General features: G+C 40.4%; 5 non-coding genes across 5 annotated transcripts; all 5 read right to left on the bottom strand.

The window, feature by feature from the left end:
• Positions 1-1,172: 1,172 nt before the first annotated feature.
• On the bottom strand, positions 1,173-1,255 carry trnal-cag. Its single transcript has one exon. It is a non-coding gene; the product is annotated as a tRNA-Leu (tRNA).
• Positions 1,256-4,819: 3,564 nt separating this feature from the next.
• Positions 4,820-4,902, bottom strand: trnal-cag. Its single transcript has one exon. It is a non-coding gene; the product is annotated as a tRNA-Leu (tRNA).
• Positions 4,903-10,303: 5,401 nt separating this feature from the next.
• trnal-cag lies at positions 10,304-10,386 on the bottom strand. Its single transcript has one exon. It is a non-coding gene; the product is annotated as a tRNA-Leu (tRNA).
• A 4,857-nt stretch (positions 10,387-15,243) lies between these two features.
• On the bottom strand, positions 15,244-15,325 carry trnas-aga. The gene has a single exon. It is a non-coding gene; the product is annotated as a tRNA-Ser (tRNA).
• A 306-nt stretch (positions 15,326-15,631) lies between these two features.
• Positions 15,632-15,714, bottom strand: trnal-cag. The gene has a single exon. It is a non-coding gene; the product is annotated as a tRNA-Leu (tRNA).
• Positions 15,715-16,268: the final 554 nt, after the last annotated feature.

The raw sequence follows: 16,268 nt of genomic DNA, 5'->3' as shown, positions 1-16,268 counted from the left end.
AAATTGCGCGATTCTTGCAATTCTCTTTCAGCCTCTCATCAACTAGCTGTTTTTGCAGAATATTAAAAATACGATAGTTATTCACTACTCATATTAACTAGGTGTCATTTACGTTACCTTAAGTCATTTATTTTTCAACTGGATTTTACAAAGGTGCATGACATGCAGGCGCTAAAAAATTGTCAGGAGGGGGTTTCAAACCATGCCTATAGGGGAGTCTGCGACCTGAATGACTTAATGGTTATTTTCAATGCAATCAAGTTTTTCTTTTTCTTTTAGGGTTTAACAAGGTTTCTCACCTGTTACCTGTGGCTTGACTTTAGATGTGGCCAGTTCGATTACCCTGCAGCCTAAGAGTGTCTTCAGAATATGGCCAATTTGACATGAATTTAAAAATGCCTCAGATAGGACCAAAAAAGTGTCTGGAGCTTCCCGTCAGGGTAAGAGTGACAACAGGTTTCCACATGTCAAAATGGGGGAAATCTTAGCAAATGGCTTCATGGTTATTCATGAGAATCGTGTTGTTGTATTGTTGAGTGTATCATGGGATCTCACCTGAAATCTGTGGCTTGACTACAAACCTGTAACCTATGCTACTGTGGCCTATAGAGCTAGAAGGCTGGATAACCAGGTGTGTAAAGGTGTGAAGTGGGACAGATGGCCTGCAGTCCTATCCCAAATGGACAACTAATCCCTATGTACTTGCGGAGATCTGAGAGGATGCGATTGGTATAAGAAACACGACTAAACTTCAACCTCCGGAGGGGTCAAAAAAATGCATTTTCGTTGTCGGCAGGATTTGAACCTGCGCAGGAAGATTCTAATGGATTTCTAGTCCATCGCCTTAACCACTCGGCCACGACAACGTTGACAGAAGACAACAGGCTTGTTAGGAGTGAATGGGCCAACAGGCATAGCCTACAGAAAGTGAAATTTAACAACTGAAAGATAATGCAGTAACTCATTATAATGCAATAACACAAAATGTTCCCCTCATTCATTTGTTATTAAGTCCAGCTGTTTTCTTATTTAACCTTGATCTTTGCTCAGCTCCAGAAGGTCTGCATTTGAGAGTGTTTATTATGAATTGTTATTTCACTGTGTGAAGTTGTTATTTCATCATTCTTATTATTACTGCTGAGCAGCATGACTCCTGAGAGGCACTAAAAAACTGTCAGAAGTGGGATTTGAACCCACGCCTCCATGGGAGACTGCGACCTGAACGCAGCGCCTTAGACCGCTCGGCCATCCTGACTACAGCACAGTAACTGGGTATCGGGTTAAAGTGTATGCGGTAAAAGTAGAAATATGAACAACGCTCTAAAATCACCACAGAGACCAGAACAACTATGCACGATACTGACTTGCACTTTCAATAGTCATTTGTTTTTATAAATTAAAAAGTCCAGTCATTGATTTAACCTCAATATGGCCTTCAATGGGAAAGAGTAGTAAATCGTCATTGAATGAGCGCTAAACTGGCATCAGAATATGGCCATTCTGATATAAATGATAAAATTCCTCAGATAAGACTGAAAAAGTGTCTGGAAATATCAGCAACCATCAGGGTAAGAGTGACAACAGGTCCACATGGGGGAAATCCTTACAAATGGCTTAATGAGTAATTTCAACGCAATCGTGTTATTATTTATTTTTAGGGTTTAACAAGGCAGCTCACCTGTGACTTGACATTAGATGCGGCGACTTTGATTACCCTGCAGACGATATTTTTGTTCTTCCCGCCAATACAATCCACTAACAACGACCGACGAGTTCTGCGTTCCGAGATTATTTTTGTTATTTGCCTGTTTGGGGCCCGCCTGTGAAATTGCGCGATTCTTGCAATTCTCTTTCAGCTTCTCATCAACTAGCTGTTTTTGCAGAATATTAAAAATACAATAGTTATTCACTACTCATATTAACTAGGTGTCATTTACGTTACCTTAAGTCATTTATTTTTCAACTGGATTTTACAAAGGTGCATGACATGCAGGCGCTAAAAAGTTGTCAGGAGGGGGTTTCAAACCATGCCTATAGGGGAGTCTTCGACCTGAATGACTTAATGGTTATTTTCAATGCAATCAAGTTTTTTCTTTTTCTTTTAGGGTTTAACAAGGTTTCTCACCTGTTACCTGTGGCTTGACTTTAGATGTGACCAGTTCGATTACCCTGCAGACTATAAGAGTGTCTTCAGAATATGGCCAATTTGACATGAATTTAAAAATGCCTCAGATAGGACCAAAAAAGTGTCTGGAGCTTCCCGTCAGGGTAAGAGTGACAACAGGTTTCCACATGTCAAAATGGGGGAAATCTTAGCAAATGGCTTCATGGTTATTCATGAGAATCGTGTTGTTGTATTGTTGAGTGTATCATGGGATCTCACCTGAAATCTGTGGCTTGACTACAAACCTGTAACCTATGCTACTGTGGCCTATAGAGCTAGAAGGCTGGATAACCAGGTGTGTAAAGGTGTGAAGTGGGACAGATGGCCTGCAGTCCTATCCCAAATGGACAACTAATCCCTATGTACTTGCGGAGATCTGAGAGGATGCGATTGGTATAAGAAACACGACTAAACTTCAACCTCCGGAGGGGTCAAAAAAATGCATTTTCGTTGTCGGCAGGATTTGAACCTGCGCAGGAAGATCCTAATGGATTTCTAGTCCATCGCCTTAACCAGTCGGCCACGACAACGTTGACAGAAGAAAACAAGCTTGTTAGGAGTGAATGGGCCAACAGGCATAGCCTACAGAAAGTGAAATTTAACAACTGAAAGATAATGCAGTAACTCATTATAATGCAATAACACAAAATGTTCCCCTCATTCATTTGTTATTAAGTCCAGCTGTTTTCTTATTTAACCTTGATCTTTGCTCAGCTCCAGAAGGTCTGCATTTGAGAGTGTTTATTATGAATTGTTATTTCACTGTGTGAAGTTGTTATTTCATCATTCTTATTATTACTGCTGAGCAGCATGCGGCACTAAAAAACTGTCAGAAGTGGGATTTGAACCCACGCCTCCATGGGAGACTGCGACCTGAACGCAGCGCCTTAGACCGCTCAGCCATCCTGACTACAGCACAGTAACTGGGTATCGGGTTAAAGTGTATGCGGTAAAAGTAGAAATATGAACAACGCTCTAAAATCACCACAGAGACCAGAACAACTATGCACGATACTGACTTGCACTTTCAATAGTCATTTGTTTTTATAAATTAAAAAGTCCAGTCATTGATTTAACCTCAATATGGCCTTCAATGGGAAAGAGTAGTAAATCGTCATTGAATGAGCGCTAAACTGGCATCAGAATATGGCCATTCTGATATAAATGATAAAATTCCTCAGATAAGACTGAAAAAGTGTCTGGAAATATCAGCAACCATCAGGGTAAGAGTGACAACAGGTCCACATGGGGGAAATCCTTACAAATGGCTTAATGAGTCATTTCAACGCAATCGTGTTATTATTTATTTTCAGGGTTTAACAAGGCAGCTCACCTGTGATTTGACATTAGATGCGGCGACTTTGATTACCCTGCAGACGATATTTTTGTTCTTCCCGCCAATACAATCCACTGACAACGACCGACGAGTTCTGCGTTCCTAGATTATTTTTGTTATTTGCCTGTTTGGGGCCCGCCTGTGAAATTGCGCGATTCTTGCAATTCTCTTTCAGCCTCTCATCAACTAGCTGTTTTTGCAGAATATTACAAATACGATAGTTATTCACTACTCATATTAACTAGGTGTCATTTACGTTACCTTAAGTCATTTATTTTTCAACTGGATTTTACAAAGGTGCATGACATGCAGGCGCTAAAAAGTTGTCAGCTGGGGGTTTCAAACCATGCCTATAGGGGAGTCTGCGACCTGAATGACTTAATGGTTATTTTCAATGCAATTGAGTTTTTCCTTTTTCTTTTAGGGTTTAACAAGGTTTCTCACCTGTTACCTGTGGCTTGACTTTAGATGTGGCCAGTTCGATTACCCTGCAGACTATAAGAGTGTCTTCAGAATATGGCCAATTTGACATGAATTTAAAAATGCCTCAGATAGGACCAAAAAAGTGTCTGGAGCTTCCCGTCAGGGTAAGAGTGACAACAGGTTTCCACATGTCAAAATGGGGGAAATCTTAGCAAATGGCTTCATGGTTATTCATGAGAATCGTGTTGTTGTATTGTTGAGTGTATCATGGGATCTCACCTGAAATCTGTGGCTTGACTACAAACCTGTAACCTATGCTACTGTGGCCTATAGAGCTAGAAGGCTGGATAACCAGGTGTGTAAAGGTGTGAAGTGGGACAGATGGCCTGCAGTCCTATCCCAAATGGACAACTAATCCCTATGTACTTGCGGAGATCTGAGAGGATGCGATTGGTATAAGAAACACGACTAAACTTCAACCTCCGGAGGGGTCAAAAAAATGCATTTTCGTTGTCGGCAGGATTTGAAACTGCGCAGGAAGATCCTAATGGATTTCTAGTCCATCGCCTTAACCACTCGGCCACGACAACGTTGACAGAAGAAAACAAGCTTGTTAGGAGTGAATGGGCCAACAGGCATAGCCTACAGAAAGTGAAATTTAACAACTGAAAGATAATGCAGTAACTCATTATAATGCAATAACACAAAATGTTCCCCTCATTCATTTGTTATTAAGTCCAGCTGTTTTCTTATTTAACCTTGATCTTTGCTCAGCTCCAGAAGGTCTGCATTTGAGAGTGTTTATTATGAATTGTTATTTCACTGTGTGAAGTTGTTATTTCATCATTCTTATTATTACTGCTGAGCAGCATGACTCCTGAGAGGCACTAAAATACTGTCAGAAGTGGGATTTGAACCCACGCCTCCATGGGAGACTGCGACCTGAACGCAGCGCCTTAGACCGCTCGGCCATCCTGACTACAGCACAGTAACTGGGTATCGGGTTAAAGTGTATGCGGTAAAAGTAGAAATATGAACAACGCTCTAAAATCACCACAGAGACCAGAACAACTATGCACGATACTGACTTGCACTTTCAATAGTCATTTGTTTTTATAAATTAAAAAGTCCAGTCATTGATTTAACGTCAATATGGCCTTCAATGGGAAAGAGTAGTAAATCGTCATTGAATGAGCGCTAAACTGGCATCAGAATATGGCCATTCTGATATAAATGATAAAATTCCTCAGATAAGACTGAAAAAGTGTCTGGAAATATCAGCAACCATCAGGGTAAGAGTGACAACAGGTCCACATGGGGGAAATCCTTACAAATGGCTTAATGAGTCATTTCAACGCAATCGTGTTATTATTTATTTTCAGGGTTTAACAAGGCAGCTCACCTGTGATTTGACATTAGATGCGGCGACTTTGATTACCCTGCAGACGATATTTTTGTTCTTCCCGCCAATACAATCCACTGACAACGACCGACGAGTTCTGCGTTCCGAGATAATTTTTGTTATTTGCCTGTTTGGGGCCCGCCTGTGAAATTGCGCGATTCTTGCAATTCTCTTTCAGCCTCTCATCAACTAGCTGTTTTTGCAGAATATTAAAAATACGATAGCTATTCACTACTCATATTAACTAGGTGTCATTTACTTTACCTTAAGTCATTTATTTTTCAACTGGATTTTACAAAGGTGCATGACATGCAGGCGCTAAAAAGTTGTCAGGAGGGGGTTTCAAACCATGCCTATAGGGGAGTCTGCGACCTGAATGACTTAATGGTTATATCCAATGCAATCAAGTTTTTTCTTTTTCTTTTAGGGTTTAACAAGGTTTCTCACCTGTTACCTGTGGCTTGACTTTAGATGTGGCCAGTTCGATTACCCTGCAGACTATAAGAGTGTCTTCAGAATATGGCCAATTTGACATGAATTTAAAAATGCCTCAGATAGGACCAAAAAAGTGTCTGGAGCTTCCCGTCAGGGTAAGAGTGACAACAGGTTTCCACATGTCAAAATGGGGGAAATTTTAGCAAATGGCTTAATGGTTATTCATGAGAATCGTGTTGTTGTATTGTTGAGTGTATCATGGGATCTCACCTGAAATCTGTGGCTTGACTACAAACCTGTAACCTATGCTACTGTGGCCTATAGAGCTAGAAGGCTGGATAACCAGGTGTGTAAAGGTGTGAAGTGGGATAGATGGCCTGCAGTTCTATCCCAAATGGACAACTAATCCCTATGTACTTGCGGAGATCTGAGAGGATGCGATTGGTATAAGAAACACGACTAAACTTCAACCTCCGGAGGGGTCAAAAAAATGCATTTTCATTGTCGGCAGGATTTGAACCTACGCAGGAAGATTCTAATGGATTCTAGTCCATCGCCTTAACCACTCGGCCACTACAACGTTGACAGAAGAAAACAGGCTTGTTAGGAGTGAATGGGCCAACAGGCATAGCCTACAGAAAGTGAAATTTAACAACTGAAAGATAATGCAGTAACTCATTATAATGCAATAACACAAAATGTTCCCCTCATTCATTTGTTATTAAGTCCAGCTGTTTTCTTATTTAACCTTGATCTTTGCTCAGCTCCAGAAGGTCTGCATTTGAGAGTGTTTATTATGAATTGTTATTTCACTGTGTGAAGTTGTTATTTCATCATTCTTATTATTACTGCTGAGCAGCATGACTCCTGAGAGGCACTAAAAAACTGTCAGAAGTGGGATTTGAACCCACGCCTCCATGGGAGACTGCGACCTGAACACAGCGCCTTAGACCGCTCGGCCATCCTGACTACAGCACAGTAACTGGGTATCCGGTTAAAGTGTATGCGGTAAAAGTAGAAATATGAACAACGCTCTAAAATCACCACAGAGACCAGAACAACTATGCACGATACTGACTTGTACTTTCAATAGTCATTTGTTTTTATAAATTAAAAAGTCCAGTCATTGATTTAACCTCAATATGGCCTTCAATGGGAAAGAGTAGTAAATCGCCATTGAATGAGCGCTAAAACTGGCATCAGAATATGGCCATTCTGATATAAATGATAAAATTCCTCAGATAAGACTGAAAAAGTGTCTGGAAATATCAGCAACCATCAGGGTAAGAGTGACAACAGGTCCACATGGGGGAAATCCTTACAAATGGCTTAATGGGTCATTTCAACGCAATCGTGTTATTATTTATTTTTAGGGTTTAACAAGGCAGCTCACCTGTGACTTGACATTAGATGCGGCGACTTCGATTACCCTGCAGACGATATTTTTGTTCTTCCCGCCAATACAATCCACTCACAACGACCGACGAGTTCTGCGTTCCGAGATTATTTTTGTTATTTGCCTGTTTGGGGCCCGCCTGTGAAATTGCGCGATTCTTGCAATTCTCTTTCAGCCTCTCATCAACTAGCTGTTTTTGCAGAATATTAAAAATAGGATAGTTATTCACTACTCATATTAACTAGGTGTCATTTATGTTACCTTAAGTCATTTATTTTTCAACTGGATTTTATAAAGGTGCATGACATGCAGGCGCTAAAAAGTTGTCAGGAGGGGGTTTCAAACCATGCCTATAGGGGAGTCTGCGACCTGAATGACCTAATGGTTATTTTCAATGCAATCAAGTTTTTTCTTTTTTTTTTAGGGTTTAACAAGGTTTCTCACCTGTTACCTGTGGCTTGACTTTAGATGTGGCCAGTTCGATTACCCTGCAGACTATAAGAGTGTCTTCAGAATATGGCCAATTTGACATGAATTTAAAAATGCCTCAGATAGGACCAAAAAAGTGTCTGGAGCTTCCCGTCAGGGTAAGAGTGACAACAGGTTTCCACATGTCAAAATGGGGGAAATTTTAGCAAATGGCTTAATGGTTATTCATGAGAATCGTGTTGTTGTATTGTTGAGTGTATCATGGGATCTCACCTGAAATCTGTGGCTTGACTACAAACCTGTAACCTATGCTACTGTGGCCTATAGAGCTAGAAGGCTGGATAACCAGGTGTGTAAAGGTGTGAAGTGGGATAGATGGCCTGCAGTTCTATCCCAAATGGACAACTAATCCCTATGTACTTGCGGAGATCTGAGAGGATGCGATTGGTATAAGAAACACGACTAAACTTCAACCTCCGGAGGGGTCAAAATAATGCATTTTCATTGTCGGCAGGATTTGAACCTACGCAGGAAGATTCTAATGGATTCTAGTCCATCGCCTTAACCACTCGGCCACTACAACGTTGACAGAAGAAAACAGGCTTGTTAGGAGTGAATGGGCCAACAGGCATAGCCTACAGAAAGTGAAATTTAACAACTGAAAGATAATGCAGTAACTCATTATAATGCAATAACACAAAATGTTCCCCTCATTCATTTGTTATTAAGTCCAGCTGTTTTCTTATTTAACCTTGATCTTTGCTCAGCTCCAGAAGGTCTGCATTTGAGAGTGTTTATTATGAATTGTTATTTCACTGTGTGAAGTTGTTATTTCATCATTCTTATTATTACTGCTGAGCAGCATGACTCCTGAGAGGCACTAAAAAACTGTCAGAAGTGGGATTTGAACCCACGCCTCCATGGGAGACTGCGACCTGAACACAGCGCCTTAGACCGCTCGGCCATCCTGACTACAGCACAGTAACTGGGTATCCGGTTAAAGTGTATGCGGTAAAAGTAGAAATATGAACAACGCTCTAAAATCACCACAGAGACCAGAACAACTATGCACGATACTGACTTGTACTTTCAATAGTCATTTGTTTTTATAAATTAAAAAGTCCAGTCATTGATTTAACCTCAATATGGCCTTCAATGGGAAAGAGTAGTAAATCGCCATTGAATGAGCGCTAAAACTGGCATCAGAATATGGCCATTCTGATATAAATGATAAAATTCCTCAGATAAGACTGAAAAAGTGTCTGGAAATATCAGCAACCATCAGGGTAAGAGTGACAACAGGTCCACATGGGGGAAATCCTTACAAATGGCTTAATGGGTCATTTCAACGCAATCGTGTTATTATTTATTTTTAGGGTTTAACAAGGCAGCTCACCTGTGACTTGACATTAGATGCGGCGACTTCGATTACCCTGCAGACGATATTTTTGTTCTTCCCGCCAATACAATCCACTCACAACGACCGACGAGTTCTGCGTTCCGAGATTATTTTTGTTATTTGCCTGTTTGGGGCCCGCCTGTGAAATTGCGCGATTCTTGCAATTCTCTTTCAGCCTCTCATCAACTAGCTGTTTTTGCAGAATATTAAAAATAGGATAGTTATTCACTACTCATATTAACTAGGTGTCATTTATGTTACCTTAAGTCATTTATTTTTCAACTGGATTTTATAAAGGTGCATGACATGCAGGCGCTAAAAAGTTGTCAGGAGGGGGTTTCAAACCATGCCTATAGGGGAGTCTGCGACCTGAATGACCTAATGGTTATTTTCAATGCAATCAAGTTTTTTCTTTTTTTTTTAGGGTTTAACAAGGTTTCTCACCTGTTACCTGTGGCTTGACTTTAGATGTGGCCAGTTCGATTACCCTGCAGACTATAAGAGTGTCTTCAGAATATGGCCAATTTGACATGAATTTAAAAATGCCTCAGATAGGACCAAAAAAGTGTCTGGAGCTTCCCGTCAGGGTAAGAGTGACAACAGGTTTCCACATGTCAAAATGGGGGAAATCTTAGCAAATGGATTAATGGTTATTCATGAGAATCGTGTTGTTGTATTGTTGAGTGTATCATGGGATCTCACCTGAAATCTGTGGCTTGACTACAAACCTGTAACCTATGCTACTGTGGCCTATAGAGCTAGAAGGCTGGATAACCAGGTGTGTAAAGGTGTGAAGTGGGATAGATGGCCTGCAGTCCTATCCCAAATGGACAACTAATCCCTATGTACTTGCTGAGATCTGAGAGGATGCGATTGGTATAAGAAACACGACTAAACTTCAACCTCCGGAGGGGTCAAAAAAATGCATTTTCATTGTCAGCAGGATTTGAACCTACGCAGGAAGATTCTAATGGATTTCTAGTCCATCGCCTTAACCACTCGGCCACGACAACGTTGACAGAAGAAAACAGGCTTGTTAGGAGTGAATGGGCCAACAGGCATAGCCTACAGAAAGTGAAATTTAACAACTGAAAGATAATGCAGTAACTCATTATAATGCAATAACACAAAATGTTCCCCTCATTCATTTGTTATTAAGTCCAGCTGTTTTCTTATTTAACCTTGATCTTTGCTCAGCTCCAGAAGGTCTGCATTTGAGAGTGTTTATTATGAATTGTTATTTCACTGTGTGAAGTTGTTATTTCATCATTCTTATTATTACTGCTGAGCAGCATGACTCCTGAGAGGCACTAAAAAACTGTCAGAAGTGGGATTTGAACCCACGCCTCCATGGGAGACTGCGACCTGAACGCAGCGCCTTAGACCGCTCGGCCATCCTGACTACAGCACAGTAACTGGGTATCGGGTTAAAGTGTATGCGGTAAAAGTAGAAATATGAACAACGCTCTAAAATCGCCACAGAGACCAGAACAACTATGCACGATACTGACTTGCACTTTCAATAGTCATTTGTTTTTACAAATTAAAAAGTCCAGTCATTGATTTAAAACCTGTTTAGGATATGGCAGACATATGCCCCCTTTGGAGAGATTGGGTACCCTTAGTAAACTGAAAAAAAAATCTGTCAACAATTGCTAATATATGCAAATACAAATTATTATTGGATAGAAAACACTCTAAAGATTCTAAAACCGTTGGAATTATGTCTGTAAGTATAGCAGAACTCACAGGGCAGGCATTCTTCCAAACTAGTTTTTGTGGCCATGAAAGTTGGAGCAACTTTGACGTCATGGCCCCCACCCTTCCCAACCAGTTATGATTCTGGGGAGACTTTCTATCTCTTCCGCTAGATGTCCTCTTTCAGTAGAGCTTTGAATCGTTCAAATCCCGCGAGAATTGACCCTATGGGAGTGAAATTAGTGCGTGCCACGAGAAAATAGGCTGTGCGTAGGGGCGCGAATTGGTCCCAGCCATTCCTTTGTTCCAGCACTCAAGAGAGGGGCAGACGATGGCCGATTGAATTGAAGTTTGTTTTGTGTGTCTAAAACATCATAAAGCTTGCTTCTGCACTTAGTTTGACCTGTTTAGTCAACATATAATATGTAATTTTGAAGTTTTGATGCGCAACTTTTCCGGACCAGAGGACGTTTTGGTTGCATTTCAGCTGATGTTATTAGCAGTAGCTAATACAAAGACGCAAGACTTGAAACCAAACGATGTATTTTGTAAGTCTGAAGCCTTCCAGAACATTCTGAACGAAGACCATCGAAGGTAAGGGAATATTTATGCTTAAATCTGTGTTTCTGTTGACTCCAACATTACGTAGAAATGTAGCTTGGAACTGAGCGCCGTCTCAGCATATTGAATAGTGTGCGATTTCTGTAACGTTAAAAATAAATCTAACAAAGCGGTTGCATAAAGAAGCAGTGTATCTTTCTAACTATATGTAGAACATGTATATTTAGTCAAAGTTTATGATGTCTATTTACGTTACCTTGCCGCGCTACCTAGATTTCCTGCGGGCATTTTTGAGTAATTTCTGAACGTGAACTCACTGTAAATGGACATTTATGGATATAAATGGCATATTATTGAAAAAAAAAAATGTACTGTGTAACATGTCATATTACTGTCATCTGATGAAGATTTTCAAAAGGTTAGTGAACGATTTATTTTTTAATCCTGCGTTTGTTGATTGCATGTTTTGGCTATTCAAATGAGCTGTGTCTGGTGGTGGTTTTACATATATATGTGCTATGTTTTCGCCGTAAAACATTTTAGAAATCTGACTTGCTGGCTAGATGAACAAGGTGTTTATCTTTCATTTGAGCTATGGACTTGGACTTGTTAATGTGTGGAGGTTAAATATTTTTAAGAATATTTTTGCGTTCCATGCGCCACCGTTTCAGCTGAACGTGGGAGGGTTGATTCCCAATTGGGAACCAATATCGTAGACAGGTTAACCTCAATATGGCCTTCAATGGGAAAGAGTAGTAAATCGCCATTGAATGAGCGCTAAACTGGCATCAGAATATGGCCATTCTGATATAAATGATAAAATTCCTCAGATAAGACTGAAAAAGTGTCTGGAAATATCAGCAACCATCAGGGTAAGAGTGACAACAGGTCCACATGGGGGTAATCCTTACAAATGGCTTAATGGGTCATTTCAACGCAATCGTGTTATTATTTATTTTTAGGGTTTAACAAGGCAGCTCACCTGCGACTTGACATTAGATGCGGCGACTTCGATTACCCAGCAGACGATATTTTTGTTCTTCCCGCCAATACAATCCACTGACAACGACCGACGAGTTCTGCGTTCCGAGATTATTTTTGTTATTTGCCTGTTTGGGGCCCGCCTGTGAAATTTGCTCGATTCTTGCAATTCTCTTTCAGCCTCTCATCAACTAGCTGTTTTTGCAGAATATTAAAAATACGATAGTTATTCACTACTCATATTAACTAGGTGTCATTTACGTTACCTTAAGTCATTTATTTTTCAACTGGATTTTACAAAGGTGCATGACATGCAGGCGCTAAAAAGTTGTCAGGAGGGGGTTTCAAACCATGCCTATAGGGGAGTCTGCGACCTGAATGACTTAATGGTTATTTTCAATGCAATCGAGTTTTTCTTTTTCTTTTAGGGTTTAACAAGGTTTCTCACCTGTGACCTGTGGCTTGACTTTAGATGTGGCCAGTTCGATTACCCTGCAGACTATAAGAGTGTCTTCAGAATATGGCCAATTTGACATGAATTTAAAAATGCCTCAGATAGGGTCTGCATTTGAGAGTGTTTATTATGAATTGTTATTTCACTGTGTGAACTAAAAAACTGTCAGAAGTGGGATTTGAACCCACGCCTCCATGGGAGACTGCGACCTGAACACAGCGCCTTAGACCGCTCGGCCATCCTGACTACAGCACAGTAACTGGGTATCGGGTTAAAGTGTATGCGTTAAAAGTAGAAATATGAACAACGCTCTAAAATCACCACAGAGACCAGAACAACTATGCACGATACTGACTTGCACTTTCAATAGTCATTTGTTTTTACAAATTAAAAAGTCCAGTCATTGATTTAAAACCTGTTTAGGATATGGCAGACATATGCCCCCTTTGGAGAGATTGGGTACCCTTAGTAAACTGAAAAAAAAATCTGTCAACAATTGCTAATATATGCAAATACAAATTATTATTGGATAGAAAACACTCTAAAGATTCTAAAACCGTTGGAATTATGTCTGTAAGTATAGCAGAACTCACAGGGCAGGCATTCTTCCAAACTAGTTTTTGTGGCCATGAAAGTTGGAGCAACTTTGACGTCATGGCCCCCACCCTTCCCAACCAGTTATGATTCTGGGGAGACTTTCTATCTCTTCCGCTAGATGTCCTCTTTCAGTAGAGCTTTGAATCGTTCAAATCCCGCGAGAATTGACCCTATGGGAGTGAAATTAGTGCGTGCCACGAGAAAATAGGCTGTGCGTAGGGGCGCGAATTGGTCCCAGCCATTCCTTTGTTCCAGCACTCAAGAGAGGGGCAGACGATGGCCGATTGAATTGAAGTTTGTTTTGTGTGTCTAAAACATCATAAAGCTTGCTTCTGCACTTAGTTTGACCTGTTTAGTCAACATATAATATGTAATTTTGAAGTTTTGATGCGCAACTTTTCCGGACCAGAGGACGTTTTGGTTGCATTTCAGCTGATGTTATTAGCAGTAGCTAATACAAAGACGCAAGACTTGAAACCAAACGATGTATTTTGTAAGTCTGAAGCCTTCCAGAACATTCTGAACGAAGACCATCGAAGGTAAGGGAATATTTATGCTTAAATCTGTGTTTCTGTTGACTCCAACATTACGTAGAAATGTAGCTTGGAACTGAGCGCCGTCTCAGCATATTGAATAGTGTGCGATTTCTGTAACGTTAAAAATAAATCTAACAAAGCGGTTGCATAAAGAAGCAGTGTATCTTTCTAACTATATGTAGAACATGTATATTTAGTCAAAGTTTATGATGTCTATTTACGTTACCTTGCCGCGCTACCTAGATTTCCTGCGGGCATTTTTGAGTAATTTCTGAACGTGAACTCACTGTAAATGGACATTTATGGATATAAATGGCATATTATTGAAAAAAAAAAATGTACTGTGTAACATGTCATATTACTGTCATCTGATGAAGATTTTCAAAAGGTTAGTGAACGATTTATTTTTTAATCCTGCGTTTGTTGATTGCATGTTTTGGCTATTCAAATGAGCTGTGTCTGGTGGTGGTTTTACATATATATGTGCTATGTTTTCGCCGTAAAACATTTTAGAAATCTGACTTGCTGGCTAGATGAACAAGGTGTTTATCTTTCATTTGAGCTATGGACTTGGACTTGTTAATGTGTGGAGGTTAAATATTTTTAAGAATATTTTTGCGTTCCATGCGCCACCGTTTCAGCTGAACGTGGGAGGGTTGATTCCCAATTGGGAACCAATATCGTAGACAGGTTAACCTCAATATGGCCTTCAATGGGAAAGAGTAGTAAATCGCCATTGAATGAGCGCTAAACTGGCATCAGAATATGGCCATTCTGATATAAATGATAAAATTCCTCAGATAAGACTGAAAAAGTGTCTGGAAATATCAGCAACCATCAGGGTAAGAGTGACAACAGGTCCACATGGGGGAAATCCTTACAAATGGCTTAATGAGTCATTTCAACGCAATCGTGTTATTATTTATTTTCAGGGTTTAACAAGGCAGCTCACCTGTGATTTGACATTAGATGCGGCGACTTTGATTACCCTGCAGACTATAAGAGTGTCTTCAGAATATGGCCAATTTGACATGAATTTAAAAATGCCTCAGTTAGGACCAAAAAAGTGTCTGGAGCTTCCCGTCAGGGTAAGAGTGACAACAGGTTTCCACATGTCAAAATGGGGGAAATCTTAGCAAATGGCTTCATGGTTATTCATGAGAATCGTGTTGTTGTATTGTTGAGTGTATCATGGGATCTCACCTGAAATCTGTGGCTTGACTACAAACCTGTAACCTATGCTACTGTGGCCTATAGAGCTAGAAGGCTGGATAACCAGGTGTGTAAAGGTGTGAAGTGGGACAGATGGCCTGCAGTCCTATCCCAAATGGACAACTAATCCCTATGTACTTGCGGAGATCTGAGAGGATGCGATTGGTATAAGAAACACGACTAAACTTCAACCTCCGGAGGGGTCAAAAAAATGCATTTTCGTTGTCGGCAGGATTTGAACCTGCGCAGGAAGATCCTAATGGATTTCTAGTCCATCGCCTTAACCACTCGGCCACGACAACGTTGACAGAAGAAAACAAGCTTGTTAGGAGTGAATGAGCCAACAGGCATAGCCTACAGAAAGAGAAATTTAACAACTGAAAGATAATGCAGTAACTCATTATAATGCAATAACACAAAATGTTCCCCTCATTCATTTGTTATTAAGTCCAGCTGTTTTCTTATTTAACCTTGATCTTTGCTCAGCTCCAGAAGGTCTGCATTTGAGAGTGTTTATTATGAATTGTTATTTCACTGTGTGAAGTTGTTATTTCATCATTCTTATTATTACTGCTGAGCAGCATGACTCCTGAGAGGCACTAAAAAACTGTCAGAAGTGGGATTTGAACCCACGCCTCCATGGGAGACTGCGACCTGAACGCAGCGCCTTAGACCGCTCGGCCATCCTGACTACAGCACAGTAACTGGGTATCGGGTTAAAGTGTATGCGGTAAAAGTAGAAATATGAACAACGCTCTAAAATCACCACAGAGACCAGAACAACTATGCACGATACTGACTTGCACTTTCAATAGTCATTTGTTTTTATAAATTAAAAAGTCCAGTCATTGATTTAACCTCAATATGGCCTTCAATGGGAAAGAGTAGTAAATCGTCATTGAATGAGCGCTAAACTGGCATCAGAATATGGCCATTCTGATATAAATGATAAAATTCCTCAGATAAGACTGAAAAAGTGTCTGGAAATATCAGCAACCATCAGGGTAAGAGTGACAACAGGTCCACATGGGGGAAATCCTTACAAATGGCTTAATGAGTCATTTCAACGCAATCGTGTTATTATTTATTTTCAGGGTTTAACAAGGCAGCTCACCTGTGATTTGACATTAGATGCGGCGACTTTGATTACCCTGCAGACGATATTTTTGTTCTTCCCGCCAATACAATCCACTGACAACGACCGACGAGTTCTGCGTTCCGAGATTATTTTTGTTATTTGCCTGT

This window comes from Oncorhynchus mykiss, unplaced genomic scaffold, assembly GCF_013265735.2.
Source record: "Oncorhynchus mykiss isolate Arlee unplaced genomic scaffold, USDA_OmykA_1.1 un_scaffold_396, whole genome shotgun sequence".
Lineage (NCBI taxonomy): Eukaryota > Metazoa > Chordata > Actinopteri > Salmoniformes > Salmonidae > Oncorhynchus > Oncorhynchus mykiss.
The sequence above is the reverse complement of the archived record's forward strand: the minus strand, read 5'-3'. Positions and strand labels throughout refer to the sequence as shown.